At 39.6% G+C, this 12,040-nt stretch overlaps 1 protein-coding gene across 1 annotated transcript in view; it reads left to right on the top strand.

Moving 5' to 3' along the window:
* The window catches only part of LOC126249325 (uncharacterized), a 74,760-nt gene that overhangs the window by 41,241 nt on the left and 21,479 nt on the right, over window positions 1-12,040 (top strand). The gene's annotated exons all lie outside the window — the stretch shown is intronic.

Raw genomic sequence — 12,040 nt, forward strand, 5'->3', positions numbered from 1 at the left:
AGGCACGTCTTCTACCAGACTATAAGAAATTGTAAGTTTATTCGTGTGGCCTAGGTGTTCCTACACACGCTGCAGATATTATAGACACTGTACGTTATGATGTTCAACTAGCCTGTAATGAGTTCAACGTTACTTGTACTTGGCTTACGGTAGCACTTGGGACATCTTCCACGGCAGGAAGAATTCTTTCTTCTGCCTTCAGTGTCCTCACCATTCACACCAAGTCGCAAGCAGTAGGCTTCAATGTCTAATGCTCCATAAGTCGACCACCAATTGCTTTGAATGTCCCCTGAAGGGATACCTTCACTGTGAAAATAGCTTCCCATAAAAACACCGAGTGGCAAGCCCATTACCGTATGCTAATCCAGACATCTAATGTTCACATGACTTGTCTTCGCATTTGTGTACACTTCACTGGATATAAAGTCCATAATAAACACTAGCAAATAGTTATGTACTAGGCAGTTTCGCAACGGCCACCAAAACAATTGGTGGTACGCATGAGTAAGGAAATGGAGTGAGTCACATCTCAACACAAGTAATAACATGAGGCAATATCAGCTTCAGTGAAACAGAATACAAACACCATCGAGGAAGACATAAATTACGACACAACCAGCTGTAACTATGAAGAGTGTTAAAAAACGAGTTCTAGCATGTAATAAAGTGTTTCCTGATCCATACCCATATGGAGAATTATATCAGATGAAAGTTTCTCAGACTGGCAAAGGACAAAAGATTGCAGCTCTATTGAATTCCCATGAGTTAAACATTTAAAGTGGATTGGAAGTTTGAGGTTAACTGGAATAAAACATGCCATATGCAATATGGGACATATAAGTTACTACACACCAAGAAAAACTACCAGCCAAAACTCACATCTGCAACTTAATATGTATCAACCTTCTTCCACGATAAGCGGAGGAATTACATGGGTGCGCACCTAAGTTACAACACAGACCTACCTTCTGATGCTGCATACTTGGAGTCCAACTACACATACTTGACCTATTAACCAACACGCCCTTACCTGTGATACTATCGCTTTTACGCTGCGCTCCCATACATAAAACCCGATTCAACTTGTATGAATACAACAACGAACACCGGAAGTGCTCAGTTCACCATTAAAGAAATAAAAAACCAGCCTGGCAAGATCAAATTGTTACTGAGGTCCTTTGTCCTCGAATGAAGATGGTGTATCTTCCTTAAACATTTTTGGAATTTAGAGAACTTGCATGACTGACTAATTCCGATTGCCTAGAAATTCTAAACTACGTAATAGCTCATCACACGTTCTATCACAATCAGATTTGCAGCTGTGACACGTGGGACTTACACAAGAACCGCTAGAATAGCTTTGGATCTGTCGGCAATAGGTCACACGATTTCTCCATGCCACAACGTAGATTAACGCCACAATCGCGACTAGACACAATCGGAAACAATGTTTCACAACAATGAACCTGTACACAACTATGAAATTTATTCGTAATCGCCAGTACACAGTTAGGTAATCAGCATCGTCCAGTTACCAACATTTGCGTGAGTGACGATGTATGACATGCCATAAGCTTTGTAGAAGTAACCTGTCTCCATCTAAATCTGTAGATATTATCAACATCAAAAATATACTGTTAAGTACGAATTAAAATGAGTGCCTACGCGACTGTATCTATTGAGACTTAATCAACATCAAAAAAAGAAGTACAAAGCTTATTACGCATCTATGGTGGACTTCCATCTAACATAGATCCTTCCCCAATCCCTGATGCGTTCTTCTCTGCAGAATGGTCTGTCATTCCTGGTTATAACTTCAGGGACATTATTGACATTAGGAAAACCACTCTCCTAGTAATTTTTATATTAAAATCGTTATGTCCTACATCGGTTTCTCCAGTGGAAAATCTTCCGGAACGCTATGTGAAATAATAACCCCTACATCCTTACTTCTATAAAATGTGATATTCAGAGTGTCGATTTTTCTTTCCTCGGCCGTCTTGACCTTGTATTAGCCCACCTGCTGGTTGACAACGGGTCCCTGCCTTTTCAAACTGCATCTCACTTTTAGTTTGTGCCCTTCGTATTCCTTCACCATCTTTTCGAAAATTTCCAACGCCATGCTCTATCCCCGATGATTCGGCTTACCTGGGCGCTCTGTTATCCCAAAATGTGGCAATGCGTGCCTCCACACCTGTGCGGTACCTCGATTTCTGATTATGGAAGTGAATTAAATCTGAAGAATCTAGTGATTCGTATTTTTGATCGGCATGCGGTTTCCAACAAACGCTCTTAAATAAACAACTCACCAACAGACATTCTGTGGCAGCTTGTTACTTCCGTTACTCAGTTATTCTGCTTACAGAAATCAGTACATCGGCAGTGAGCGAGGACAGTGATTGTACATGTCGGTACCACGTCTCAAAGGACCCACTCGAAATGTCTGGAACATACTGCAAACCAATATATGTGGGTAATCCTATGTGGGAATAATTGGACTATCCATCAACACCAGGATCACTGAAAGTACGCGGTATTGCAGGCTGCAACAGCTGGAGATATTGACCATGGAGTAGAATGCAACAAACATGACAACACCTGCATCAAGAGAACGGAAAGCCTCAAGATAAAGGGATGCTTGCTTCCAAACTGGTTGTGAACGACTTTCAGGAGGCAGGGGAAGAACAATGTAATTATTGACCAGGAAACAGCGCTCAGACGTTTAGCGGAACGGGTACATGAAAATCTCTGGCCGCCACCAGCAACGGAGGGTGAAGCTCTGACAACGACAGCCATTCGTGCTGGCGAAACGTCAGAAGAATTGTCAAACAAATATCTGCCAAAAAACGTGAGACAGAAGCCAACAGGAAATATGTCTCCAACTGAAAACCTACGTAATTTTTTACCAAATTTTTCTGCCTCTTTGGGTGAGGATGTATTCTAAAAATCTGGTAGTGCCTGTCTGTTACATCCTATAATAGGAGCTAAAGTGACTGAGGAAGACAAATGAAAAGAAAAAAATTAGAAAAGAAGTAATTTAAGAGGGTGAAGCGCTAGCGCTTGAGCGTAGCTCCTGCCTAGGAGTAAGGGTTTTTAAAACCACCTACTGTGTTGCCCTGAAATTCCGAACATGGATAGTAGCCACATTTATATAATTTTGTTCATTTAGCAGTGTCTAGCTTACAATTTGAAACGTCCCCTTTTAACAATTTATACACGACTGTGCTTAACCTGACACACAATATTTTTTTTAGCGCAACGCAATCTGACTTTCAACACACAATATTTTGTTAGCGCAACGCAATCTGACTTTCAACACACAATATTTTGTTAGCGCAACGCAATCTGACTTTCAAAATTCCCTATAAATGAATGGCCCTGACTAACATTAAACTATACGTCTCACAAATCACTTACCTCACCAAAAATCTTCGCTGCTCAAGCTACTGCAATACAGCGAGCGCCACTACTGCCAGCTAAATAAAAGATTCAAACTATGGAAGGCACTAACTACTGATAGGGATAGTTAGCAAATGAAAGATATTAATAGAGAACAAACAATGTATTTACCTTGATATCATGACAAATTACAAAACTCCGCCATCTCTCTCCCCACATCCACCACTGCTGGCGGCTCACCTTCAACTGCCCAGCGCTATGCGCTGTTCACAGCCAGCTGCCTAACACTACAATGGTTGAGTATTACAACAATGCAAAGCAGCCACAGACTGCACACGGCACAGCCGGTGATTTTCATACTGAGGTGGCGTTACCAATAAAAAAACCTAAACAGCCTACTTACATAGCCCCCATGCTCCCCACAAAAAATTTTACAAATTTTGTTGGGCACTGGCCAATACATATTTGTTAAAAATTTTTTTCACAATTACAATAACAAAGAAATCAAATGCACACACTTATTGATACAATGTTGGTCAAAAGCTAAAATTTTCTCACAGTCCATAAAGACAGTCCTGATCATTCATCACATTGCAGTGTTTTTCTCAAAGTCTGAGCAGTAAAAGAAAATGCACACGGAAGTAGTGGATTTCCATGCAGTCTTGAAGAAGTATCGTTGTCCTTCCAACGGAAAGACAGTGCTGACTCTCGACATGCTGACAGGTAATGGGCCACAAGAGAGCAAACCCACAGCGGAGTCAGTCGAAGTTTTGAAGAGTATTGGTGGGTAGGTCATCACAGAGCAGACCCACTGTAGTCCTGGTAGAGATTACGGTATTGGTGGGCCACCAGAGGTGCAGACCCACTGCAGTCCTTGTAGAAATAATGGTACTGGTGAGTCAGCAAAGACGCAGACCCACTGTAGTCCTTGTAGAGACGGCCAGCAGCCATCTGTTGCGACTGTGCAGGTGCACAATCACCATCGAAGAGTCTTGCGGATAATGTAGCAAGTCCATAACCACCACTTGTGCACTCACAAAGTTTTTGGAATTGTCCTCAGAACCAGCAATGCTGTTATCCAGTCCCTTGCTGAATTATTAACACACGTGCAAACACTAACAGTCCCTATTTCTCACATATTGTCCATATACTATAACCAACAGAAACGTGTGCAGTGAAATGGAACTTACAAGTTACTTAATTTGATGACCTGGTGTCAATTACAATTTTATAACAGAAGAATACAATTACAAAGGTACAAAATACATCATTAAAGAACATAACAATACAGATAACATTTGTAGTACAGGTTTTACAATAGAATAGAAATAAACATATACATAAGTGTTACAAAAATAATGACATAAGTACATACATAAAGATCAGAATAAATTTTGAAACATCAACTTCACACATGAGCATTAAAACAAAACAGAACAAATACTGTTTAAACATGTTTACAAAGTAAATAACATGGTATTAGAAAAATTCTACAACATAGGTCTTATCAGATAAACAACTAAAGACAGGAAGTACACAAATACACAAGGGAACACAAACACATAGTGGGATAACACAAGGAAAGGACAGGGTTTCTTTTACTGCAGTATCTTGTGAACAAAACTTTTTTTGTTCTTGGAGATCTCCCTTCGTTCCTCATTATTTCCAAAAGTCCTATCTGTACCTCTTTTCTGTATTCCAACCATAATTCTTTCAAAATAAATATGGCTCATTGTACAATACTCATTTTGGCCCTATCTGTTTCTTGCGGCTTCTCAATGCATTTCTTCCAATTCATCATAGTTAGTTTCTTATATAGTCTACCCCCTCTTAAGCTAACTTAAATCTACTGAGCTCAGATATATATACCAAGGGACGAGGCAATGCAGCATCACATAAAACAAATAATATAAACAGCAATGAAAAAAAACGCAGATTTGCGAAGCAAGCAGTATTAAGAAATTAGCAAAGCAATTGTAATATTACAACTAATCTAAGGCAATGTGCAACAAATAATAACAAGAAATCATTAGTAAAACTGGCTTAACAGAATAATACAAAGTCAAATTCAATAACACTATGCCTGGCAAACAGCAGCAACTTATACCTAAACATGACATAGCTCAAGGAGAAAAAATAGTAGACTAAAGATAACAATGCAGATAAGGGAAATGTATAATCACATCTTAATGTCTAAGTAATTAAAGTGGTGCACCACAAAAACTAATTCTACAAAAAATTAGTAGTTGAAAAGAAAATTATGTATGCAGTTCCTGGTATTAGTCCCTTCTTATTGTTCTTTCCATTCCAAGAGCTCCTTTTTCGAAGAATGTGGATTACAAAATTATTATTTAATAGATCTGCAGACAGAAAATATTTATATTAGTACATCTATAAAATTTTATTTTAACCAGTGCTGCAGTGCATCTAGAAACTAGATATTAAACAAAATGGGCAAAGCAAGGCGCGAAACGTCATTCACTAGCCATATGACATTTCTCTCAATTAGCACGACAATAGCCGTGAAATGTTTCTCATCGTTTTCAAGTTCGTCCGTGTCGTTCTGTGCTGCTGGAAGGCTAATGGCTTTTTTTTTTTTTTTTTTTTTCCGGGCGGCGGTCGCCCAGGTGTCTGACACAGCTGTGTGCCCACGACGTATTACGTGCAGGTGGTCACTTAACTTTCGTACGGAAATATTTACGACAGCAGTTTGCTACAATGGCAGTCTTATATAAAAATGTTTCACAGGTCAAGAATTAGCGTTGCAAATCTGTAGAAACAAAATCTTATTGATATAACAGTGTCCAAAAAAATTTTCGTCGGCATTGTGATACATTCACGCATTTACACACATTTCATAACTTTTAAAGTACGATCTTGGTTTCCAACAACGTTTTCCACAAATCAGAGTGCCCTAATCCCTATTCATTACTCCTTACCTTATTATACATATACATATCGTCGACACATAATCAAATTCCTCATATAGCATCAGCTTATTGATCATAAATATACTGCAACAGCATAATACACATAGTCATCGTAATAATAACATCATAACACCTCAGTCAACTCTCAAAATCGTCGTAGCTTTCTAATTTCAAAACCTAAAAAAAATTCTCTGCTCATGTCAAAAGTGTCATCTGCCTCAAACGTACTTTAAAATCATGCTCCCTTACCAAATACATCATTCAAAGCTCTCATAGTATCACAATGGTTCCAAAAAAATATGAACATTTCACAAAGTACAGACAAAATGCAATTTCATACGTGTGAAGTTATTCAACTGCGTAATTGCGTAAACATCTGTCACTAATGTTGTAAAATAAATGTTTGTCTCTCTCAGGTAAATAATCAGATAGCTGTGTAATTCTGTGTTAGAGAAATATGGTACCGATGTGTAAAGTTGTATAAGCAAATACCATATTAGCTAGGGCTCCTTGTGCGTGCTAAACACATGATACACAAAGTAAGCGTGTACCCCCCTGAGGATTAATGTAATTATACCCTCAGGTGTTACAGATTACAGCAATGGAATGAAATGTATCACGGAAAACCTTCTTTGTAATTAAAAAATCTTTAAAAGTAAGTGTTTTAAGTATAAGATTAATCACTCAAATGCGTGTACTGTAGCGCTAAACTGTGCGTCTTGTCGCAACATAATCTCTGTGGAAGTGTCGTAGTTATCGTCCTCCGAAAGCTAAGTTCTGCAGAAGTCAATGTACTTACCTCATGCTAAACAAAAGTGAAATGCTTTGCGTATAGATATCTTAGTTATTACGCTTATTGTTGTGATGAAGAAAGTACTGTACTGTAACGTATTGTTGTGCCACGAAAAAGGCTGTCTCATTGTTGCCATACCACAAAAGTTACTACTAAAACATGTTTTTCTTTCCTGAAGAATTCAGAAAACTGTGCAGATACAAAACAGATACACCGCAAAAGCAACAAGATGAATTGTGTCACACATTAGTAGCGTCGTGATAAAATCGTGTAGCTGTCACATAAACTAACCACTGTGTCATCTGGTATCTCACAGAAAGTACTTTAAACCCAGAATGTATTTTCAAGTAAACCAAAATGTTGCATTAAAAAAAAAAAGCAGATTATCTTTCAATAAACGGTTTTACGTGTGAAATGTGGTGTAAACCTTTACTCTTCCTAGTACGCAGAGTTTCAACTTTAAAGCAATTATCATGTGGTATACATCAGTAAAGAATACTGGAGTTTTTCTCAAGGTTAGCGCGTATGTTATTTTTCTCGGAGCCAGCGGGCGCACGCGGCTGCCTGCTGTGCGAGTCATTGTCTTTCTCTTTGTTGGCGTGCGTCGTTATTGGGATTAGGAGACCTAACTTCTGCAAATTCGCCGTGACGAGAGGGCCCTGCCCTGTTTAAATCCCGCCAGTTCTGATGCAATTCAGGTCTGTCGTTACGATCACATCGTCTGTCGTCATGTCGGTAGTTCCTGTAGTTTCTTTCTTGTCGGTTAAGTGGTGGAGAATTTCTCCCTGAATCGTAACTGCGCGCTGGACCGTTGCATCTAAAGTTATTCTGTCTCCCGTAATAATAATTATTTTGGTTCCCATATTGTCTGTTTCTCTGATTGTCTCTGTAATAGTCATTACCGCGGAGAGGTGATCTTTCCCTGTAATTATTACTACTCTGCCAACGGTTGTCATACGGGTGGTGTCTGTTTTGGTCACGATTTACGTTATAAGAATAGCCTTGTCGTATCCTGTTATTACTTCTTTCATCGCGGAATTGCGACGGATGTGACCTGTAATTGTTGTGTTCCTGGTTTCGCGTTCCGCGATTGTCAGTGTCAATTTCTAGTTCTTGTAACAGTCCCTGAAAAGCTTCAATGTCGTCTTTGCAACGTCCTGCCAAAATAATGTGTCGCAAATGTTCAGGCAGTTTGATTAAGCAAATGCGGATGAGTTCTGAGGGGCTGTATGGGTTTGACAGGTACTGATTCTTGTGCAACATGTCTTCAAAATATTTCACAAGACTGGAGAATTCAGATTGTTCGAAATGTTTCATCATTATGATGCCATGTTTTACTCGGTCTTGTGTGGTTTGAGACCAATATGCTGAGAGGAAGGCATGGTAAAATTCTCCTTCACTATGACAATCGTGAATGACCGAACGCATTCTTACAGCTGGTTCATTCTCTAAATAGCCACACATAAATTCTAATCTGTGTTCTAATGACCAGTTGGGGGGAAAACAATGAGAGAATTGATCGAGCCACGCTTGTGGATGAATGTCGTTGGCAGAATTCTTAAACGTTTTGAATTTACGTGTAGTAATGAACAGCTTATAGTCAAAGTCATCATGTCGGCGAGTCGCATATCGCTCATTGTTAGGTCGTGTTGGCCGTTCCATCTCAAAATTCGGTGCGCATTGCCAGTTTCTTTCATAACTTCCGAAATGCCCTGTGTTATTATTTTGTGGCTGTTCCGTATTTCTAAGTCCCTCTTCCCGTGTTGGGGCGCGAGTGTCCTCTGAAATACGTAATTCTTGTATTACCTGTGTCAGCTGATCTTGTACTTCGCGGATTTCTCTTTTGTACTGTGTATTGATTTGATTTTGATTTTGTTTGAATTTTCTAATTTGTTCATACTCTTCTCTGTCAGTGAAGGCTACAGGTCTTGTGCCATTCAGATCATCATCTACCTTTGTAGATAAGTTAGTGACCTGATCCGAAAGTTCGCCTACTTTCTCCGATAGTGAACACATTTCCTCAGTGTGTTTTTCTGAACCAAGTTTCAGAGTGTCCATTTGTGTTGAAATCGAATCTACTGTGTCCTTCAAGTTTTCCTGAGTTTTTACAAGTTGCATAACCGAATCGGTAGATGCAACTGAGTCAAATTTAGCTTGCAAGGTCTCATGATTTTCATGAACAGTAGTTTGCAGTTCTTTTATGGCTGGTTCGTGATTCTGTAGTGCATTTTCATGACGCGAAAAAATAGGTTGGAAATGCTCACAAATTTGTGATTTTACGTCATTACAGACTTTTTGACATTTCGATTCAATGTGATGTAACTCATTAGTTAAATCCTCACGTGTTTGTTCAAGTGTGGTGTCTAACTTTTTGAGATTTTGTTCCACTGTGTCTAACTTTCGAAGATTTTGTTCCATTGTGTCTAACTTTTGAAGCTTTTGTTGTGTTTGTCCCATTTGTTGTATTAATTGTAATAACAATGCACTGGTGTCTGGAACATGTTCCTCAGTGCTTTTCGGCAGTGAATTTGCACCGGAAACATTCACATTTTGACAAGCAGAAAATGTGTCTTGACTTATTTGAGAAAACGGTGAGGATCCAAAACCTGAATCTACAGTATTTGCGAGATCGTGTCGCGTCATTTCGGATTCCTGAGCCGAGCTATTGCCGACCGATCGATCGATAATGCTTCCCTCTTCACTAATTGTTTCACTGTCCACGCCATTGTTTGAAACCCGCTCCATTTCCCTATGCGCAATTACCAAATTACTACTATTAACATTAGTTAATTCATTATTCTGCGGCGCTAACATATTGCTTTCGTCTTCACTGTCATTTCTCAATTTACTTTGGAGCCTAGTGTTACGTTTTTCACACGCCATTATTGTCACAGTATTTCACACGACAACTCAGAAAAACTCAATTTGAAGAGCAAAAATAAGAGAACACATTAACATAACACTGAAAATAATATCTAGTTAATTGCAGCTGCGAAATACTTGGTGCAAATCTACATGCATACCACAACTGTTTTACTGTACAACAATGAAAAACTACAACTACAATGGAAATTCTCTCTACAATTACGCGCTAGCAATAAACAAAAGCTACACTAATTACACAAACTATAAGAAAAAATCAGAAGATTCCAGTGAGGTATCCTCGGCTAAGGGTCGACATATGAAACGTCCCCTTTTAACAATTTTTTACAACTGTGCTTAACCGGACACACAATATTTTTTTTAGCGCAACGCAATCTGACTTTCAACACACAATATTTTGTTAGCGCAACGCAATCTGACTTTCAACACACAATATTTTGTTAGCGCAACGCAATCTGACTTTCAAAATTCCCTATAAAAGAATGGCCCTGACTAACATTAAACTATACGTCTCACAAATCACTTACCTCACCAAAAATCTTCGCTGCTCAAGCTACTGCAATACAGCGAGCGCCACTACTGCCAGCTAAATAAAAGATTCAAACTATGGAAGGCACTAACTACTGATAGGGATAGTTAGCAAATGAAAGATATTAATAGAGAACAAACAATGTATTTACCCTGATATCATGACAAATTACAAAACTCCGCCATCTCTCTCCCCACATCCACCACTGCTGGCGGCTCACCTTCAACTGCCCAGCGCTATGCGCTGTTCACAGCCAGCTGCCTAACACTACAATGGTTGAGTATTACAACAATGCAAAGCAGCCACAGACTGCACACGGCACAGCCGGTGATTTTCATACTGAGGTGGCGTTACCAATAAAAAAACCTAAACAGCCTACTTACAAATTACTTAGCGCATTTTGGACTGATTCTAAGTTGGTGTTTCTGCTCACGTGTTTAAGGCGCTCAATGGGTAATATAGTCAGCTCATTTCCTCAATCTGCCAGACAAGAATGTGATTAAATTGTGCAACCTTAAAAACACATAACACATAATAATAGTTTAAATTCCGGTAGGCATATTTCATTTTCACTCGCACTGACACACCCATGCTACTGTGAAACAAATAACGTGATCATTATTCTGAAGTCTATTAAAAACCGGTTGGATTCATAGAGTGAAGCGTAAAATAGATAGTCACCGACGATTTACTGATTAATCACCCACAAAAAAAGTTGAGAGACCGCGTTACCCGGATACATATTAAGTTACGCATGTCTTCCCACACGAAGCATTATACGAAACTAGAGGTGAGAACATTTTCCGGGCTTCTTGCATAGAGAGTTTTGCTGCCGGCCTCGTGGACGAGTGTTCCTAGGCGCTTCAAAAAAATGTCAAATGTGTGTGAAATCTTATGTGACTTAACTGCTAAGGTCATCAGTCCCTTAGCTTACACACTACTTAACCTAAATTATCCTAAGGACAAACTCACACACCGATGTCATAGGGAGGACTCGAACCTCCGCCGGGAGCAGTCCATGACTGCAGCGCCTGAGACCGCTCGGCTAATCCCGCGCGGCTAGGCGCTTCAGTTCGGAAGCTTGCGACTGATACGGTCGCAGGTTCGAATCCTGCCTCGGACATGGATGTGTGTGCAGTCGTTAGGTTAGTTAGGTTTATGTAGTTCTAAGCTCTAGGGGACTGATGACCTCCGATGTTAAGTCCCATTTTACTCCGGGTCATTTGAAGCATTTTTAGAGTTTTGCTACGCTATGGATAACATGTGCAACAAAATGTGGTGATTAAATGGCGGGCAGCTGTAAATTACAACGAAGTTAAAGTACGTTAGACAGTTCATTTCCTGGAAAACGTCTAAATTTTTTGGATTCACCGGGATGTTAGGCGCTATTTGAGCCAAGTTCACGTCGCTACTGCACGTAGAGAAACAGTGTCAACAACTTGACAGTGGCTGCACAGACGTTGGTGGTGTTAATCGGAATCCTAATCTTGCACCATGTGATTTCCT

The sequence above is a fragment of the Schistocerca nitens genome, chromosome 3, assembly GCF_023898315.1.
Source record: "Schistocerca nitens isolate TAMUIC-IGC-003100 chromosome 3, iqSchNite1.1, whole genome shotgun sequence".
Taxonomy (NCBI): Eukaryota; Metazoa; Arthropoda; class Insecta; order Orthoptera; family Acrididae; genus Schistocerca; species Schistocerca nitens.